Below are 6,075 nucleotides of genomic sequence, written 5' to 3' on the forward strand. Positions count from 1 at the left end.
CTTTCTAACCCATTCACACACTAACTTTCTTTGGTCATCTGTTAATATGTACACTGCTTTCAGTTTAACTACCTTCCCGTTGTTCACTTTTTTCAAGTGCAACTCTGATCGGTTACAATGCTCAACCTAGTCTTATCTAGCTTTGTTGTTGTCCTTTGCCTTACCCTTTACATTCATCACAGTATTCAATATGTTATCAAAGAAGTTCTTTTCAATCTGCATAATATCAAGATTATGATGAATGAGATTTGTTCGCCAATATGGCAAATCCCAAAAGATACTTCTCTTAGGCTAGTTGTGTTCTTTTCCAAATCTCGGTAGCTTCTTTAACCTGTTTCGATCAATAATCTTTGGTAAACCACAAATTCTCTCCCACACTTCATCACCCGTCAACCGTAAAGGAGGCATTGACTTTTCAACCTTACCTTTAAGAAACGACTTCCTATCTTGTCGAAATGGATGTTCCAAAGGTAAGAATTGACGATGACAATCAAAGAATGTAACATTTTCACTTTTTTCAAATAAAACGCTTTGCTATATTCCAGACATATAGGGCATAACATGAGACCATGTGTGCTCCATTAAGGTAACAAGCCATAAGCTAGATAGTCGCTAATAGTCCACATAAGTGCAGCCCTTATGTTAAAATTTTGCTTCCTAAATGAGTCATAAGTTGACGCCCCAAATTCCCATTGTTGCTTCAATTCATTAATTAGAGGTTGCATGTAGACGTCAATGTTTTGTCTAGGATTTCTAGGACCAGGGATAACAAGAGTCAAGAACATATGAGTGTTCTTCTTGCACTTGCCAGGTGGATAGGGTGTCAGAACTACTGGCCAACAAGAATAAGGGTGTACAGATTGCCCAAATTGTGTAAAACCATCAGATGAGAGACCAAGCCTAACATTTTTAGGCTCAGCAGCAAAAGAAGGATGACATCGATTAAAATTTTTCCATGCCTCTCCATCACTTGGATGGCATATAGCCCCAGTCTCTTGCTGAGTTGTATGATGCCATGTCATGTACTCAGTTGTCTTTGTAGACATGTATAGCCTTTGCAATCCTCAGGTCAAAGGGAAGTAGCATAATACTTGGTAAGGAATGTCTTTACCCTTTTTCACCATCTTTATCATCCTTGGATAGCATATAGTCTCAGTCTCTTACTGAGTTGTATGATGCCATTTCATGTAATCAGCTGTCTTTGTAGACATGTACAGCCTTTGCAATCCTCAGGTCAAAGGGAAGTAGCATAATACTTAACCCTCCTATATAACGAGGACGACTACAAACTGAACATTCCGTTTTATCTTTTTCATCCTTGTAGTATAACATACAACCATTTACACATGCATCAATTTTCTGATATTCCAACTCGAGTTTTGCCACCATTTGTTTAGTTTTATAGAAGTCACTAGGCAACTTTTCATCTTCAAGCAAAAAATCCTTCACAGCATGCAAAATACGATTATAGTAACTCTCACTTAAGTTAAAGTCAACTTTATGTTTAACAATATTGCCAAGGCTTATAATTGGGTGTGCTTTTGACATCCCTCATATAAAGGCTCATCAGCAGCTTTTAATAAGTCATAAAATTTTTCAGCATCTCTATTTGGAAGGTCTTGCATTTGTTCATCTAAATTAAAGTTGAAACTATGTCCAACTGCATCTAAAATCATGTTACGATAAGGATTTTTGAATCAAATTCAATCCTTCCTCAAGGTTATTACTGTTTTCGCATCGCCCCCGAGCGAACCGAAAAACCTTATTTTTCATTTTTGATGGAAAATGATCTTACTTTGAACAGTGGTGACAAAACATTTTATTGGGTACGATGCCGATAAATCGGTCTTATAAAACATTTTGAGTCGCCACCCATTTTTTCGGCAATGGGACCGTTTCCAATTTTATTTTATAAAAATGACTCCATTTTAAACCCAATTCTATTTAAGGCCAAATCATTTAATATTTTGGTCAGGCGCACCAATGCGATTCTGCATAAGGGAATTGGGTACGCCGGCCCGTTAGAAGCCGACGCCTGAAAAAACCGGCCTCTTTTAACCGACGATTTCAAATGTAATGTATTTTAGTTAGAAAAGCCAAATTATTTATTTACTTAAACCCAACCCAAATGAATCGAACCGAGTTCTTATATGGAAAATTAATTAATCGTCCCAATCAAATCTAATTATCACATAATAACCATTCAAATCAAAGCAACTAAATCAAACAAATAAAAGACCCACTCTTGCCTTATGGTTAAAGGCGGGCAACAAACCGAAGCTAAAATACATTCTACCCGATTTGAAATTAAACCTATAAACCCAAAAAACCCAAAAATCATGCATATTTACATTTTAATATTCTAAACTTAATTAAATTGCAATCTATTCATAATTGGCCATTTTCGGATTTATTGAAAAAATTAACTCTAGAAGCTTAGAACAGTTGCATCACCCAGCTGTTCCTGATGAACAGTTGCGTGACACAACTGTTCTTGTATGAACAGTTGCGTGACGCAACTGTTCTAGCCTAAGCTCATTTTCAAACGATTTATTCAGATCATTGTTTTATCTAAATATGATTTAAAAACTCGTAAAACGGCCAAATATGAACATAATACAATTTAATGAAGCTTGAATTACTAAAACTGCAAAAATAAGTAAAAAAAATACAAAGAATGGTAAAGAGATTACCTAATCCTCAGATTGAGGATTGTAAACGGATTGAATGTCTTAACAAGTGATAGTTAAGATCTCCCAGAAGCTTTGTTTCCAAGGATTCAAGTTCTCTTTCTTTTGTCTTTTGATTTTTTTTTTCTCTTTTTATGATTTAATCCCCTTAAAATTGATATCTAATGGCAATTTTCCTTCAGATCAACTCACAAGAGTTTCTGGAGGAGAATGTGGCCGCAGGGTGTCTTTTTTAGGGTTTCAAAATCATTCCCCCATTGTTTCAAATGTAAGAAAAAGATCTATTTATAGAAGTAGGGCATAGAGCACAGCTGCGTGATGCAACTTACTTACTGTACCAGAGCTACATGTCGTTTAATACAAAAACGTCATGTAGTCTATCATAGCTGCGTGACGCAGCTATGACCCAGTCAAAGACTTAACATCATCTCTCTCTCTTTTTTTTTTCAATTTAAATCCTTGGATTAAAAGACTTCTAGATAGCATTAACCCATTCATTTCACATCCTCGTATCATCATTGGATCAGGCGGGGGCACAAAGACACGCGTCAACAGTTTCCCCCCCCCCCCCACTTTATCATTAATCGTGTAAATGATTAATGTTAAAGTGGCCTACTGACGCGCCTTCAATCTTGGATTGAATGAAGTAGCTATCTTGATCATCTGGTCATGTCCAAAGCTCAGTCTGATCGGCTTTGTTGGCTCTAGTCGGATCAGTAATGATCTCCAAAACTCGGTTTGATTGGTTTTGAAGATACCTCCGAAGCTCAGTCTGATTGGCTCGAAGGATTTTGATTTGAAATTGATTTGATCATCTGGTCACGTCCAAACTCAGTCTGATCGGCTTTGTTGGCTCCATTCGGATCGGTAACGATCTCCAAAACTCGGTCTGATCGGTTTTGAAGATACCTCCGAAGCTCGGTCTGATTGGCTCGAAGGATTTTGATTTGATTGCCCTAATCAACTTTGTAATCCACCATCATTAACCAGGGAAAGGATTTGACTCGATTCGCTTCGTAATTCATCATCATGAATCGAGAAAAAGATCTAAACAGCAAAGCTCAGTCTGATCGGCTTTGTTGTTCACCTCCTCAGCTCAGTCTGATCGGCTTTGGAGGGTTTGGTTGAGATTGTCCTGATCAACTTCGTAATCCACCATCATTAATCAGGAAAAGGATTTGACTCGACCCGCTTCGTAATCCACCATCACAAATCGAGAAAAAGATCTAAATAGCAAAGCTCAATCTGATCGGCTTTGTTGTGCACCTCCTCAGCTCAGTTTGATCGGCTTTGGAGGGTTTGGTTGAGATTGTCCTGATCAACTTCGTAATCCACCATCATTAATCAGGAAAAGGATTTGACTCGATCCGCTTCGTAATCCACCATCACGAATCGAGAAAAAGATCTAAACACCTTCATAATACATCATCACTGCTCGGTGGGACCAAACGGCTTCGTGAAATCATCACCGGTGGACCTGAAAATACTTTCAAGAGAAAAGAGCAATTTCTGTGTATAAACAGATCTCGCCTTTGTTAGATGTTGGAGCATCACATGCCCCCATGCATTAATAACCATAAACTTTGAAATTTGGTTGGCTCGAAAGATTTGAATTTACCTAAAGGCTCCAGTCGGACTACATCAGTGTTCTAAGCATCGGCAGTCATCTGGCCACGTTCAAGATGATTTTGAAAATGGCAATTTCTGTATACAAATAGATCTCGCCTTGGTAGGTCTAAAGAGCAATTTCTGTATACAAACAGATCTCGCTTTGTGGGTCTAAAGAGCAATTTCTGTATACAAACAGATCTCGCTTTGTCTAAAGCTCGGTTTAATCGGCTTTGTTGTTCACCTCCTCAGCTCAGTTTAATCGGTTTTAGAGGATTTGAAAAGAGTAATTTCTGTGTACAAACAGATCTTGCCTTTATTAGATGTTGGAGTGTCAATGGCTTTGAGAAACCATCACCAGTTGACCTGAAAACATTTTCAAAAGAAAAGAGCAATTTATGTGTACAAACAGATCTTGCCTTTTTTAAATGTTGGAGCGTCATATGCCCCCATACATTAATAATCGTAAACTTTGAAATTTTGAATTTTGCATCAGGGCAAAAGATTTTATTTTTGCCCCCAGTCCGGAATCCATCCCGAGACAAAAAATATTATCTTTTAAGCAAAACTTGAAAATTTTATTTTTTTATCCATTGCAAAATTTAGAAAAAATTTTCAGGTATACCCTTCCTGATGCGGTGTTGAAAGAAAAACTTAACTGAGGGTATCTGATGATTTTGATGATTTTGCCCCCTGTGTGGCGAGTAGATGGAATTGTTGAAGTATACGAGCCGCACACCGACTCCAAATTGATTTTTTTTTTTTTTTTTGAACTTTGCTTTATTCTTGCATAAAGAAAACAAAATCACCGAAATAAAAAGGAGGCATCCCACCCACTTGCAAGAGTGGTCCACCTTGTTATTGCGGGCATAAATACCCATCAACATTGTTCCACAATTAACAAAAGACAATAAAACAAAAGCTAAACAAAACCACATAAACAAAAAGGATTTACATTCTTGAAAAAGAAGGGATGACCCTTTTATCACCTGCAACATTCAGAAAGAGATAAAATATGCAACTTCCTCATGTATGCATGCACCTATTTAAGCGCTAAAGATTTTATTCATAGTTTTTCTTTTATCGATCCTTCTAAGGAAACCACTGAGAAAATATCGTTTGACCTCCTGATCGCCGTTTAAAAGAATCCAACACTCAGGTAGGACCAATAGTCAAAAATCTTCAAAACAAATGAGCAAATGCTGACCATATAGGCAGAGAGGAAGGTCTTGTAATCAACGATCATGCCCCAGAAACAAAAGGGAAGAAGAATTTGAGAATCAAGCTCTTTATTGATCTTACTTCTTTCAACATCATACAGAAGTAAAGAGAAACTACTTCAATACAATAGTCATTCATTCTAATTACTCATTCACCTATTCTCCTTCTAGTTAGGTTGATGGCATTGAGCAACCAGTCGCAAGTATGTCACAAATGCATGGCATAGATTTCGTATTTAAACTAAGCACCATGCGTTAATCTCAAAATTTCTTTTTTTTTTTTTTTTTTTGTTAATCGAAATCATCATTTCAGACATAAAACCTTTTCATCTGGTCTTGATTAACTATTCGATTAGAAGGCTTTCCTTCCGAAGTGACAAATTTAGCGGCACCCTTGTCCAACAGTTTCTGAATTCTGAACGGACCATGCCAGTTGGGTCTGAATTTCCCTCCAAGATGACGTCTGCTTGGAAGTGGAAACCATTGTCTGTAACTATGTGATGAGGAGCACCATAGCGACAGAAAATGTTCCGCTCGATAAATCTAGTCACATGTTT

General features: G+C 37.3%; 1 pseudogene; it reads right to left on the bottom strand.

Annotated features, from left to right (window-relative positions):
• Positions 1 to 291: 291 nt before the first annotated feature.
• Positions 292 to 1,124, bottom strand: LOC149494725 (uncharacterized; annotated as a pseudogene).
• Positions 1,125 to 6,075: the final 4,951 nt, after the last annotated feature.

This window comes from Jatropha curcas, chromosome 7 (assembly GCF_041381405.1).
Source record: "Jatropha curcas cultivar XTBG-Jc1 chromosome 7, XTBG_Jcur_1.0, whole genome shotgun sequence".
Classification (NCBI taxonomy): Eukaryota; Viridiplantae; Streptophyta; class Magnoliopsida; order Malpighiales; family Euphorbiaceae; genus Jatropha; species Jatropha curcas.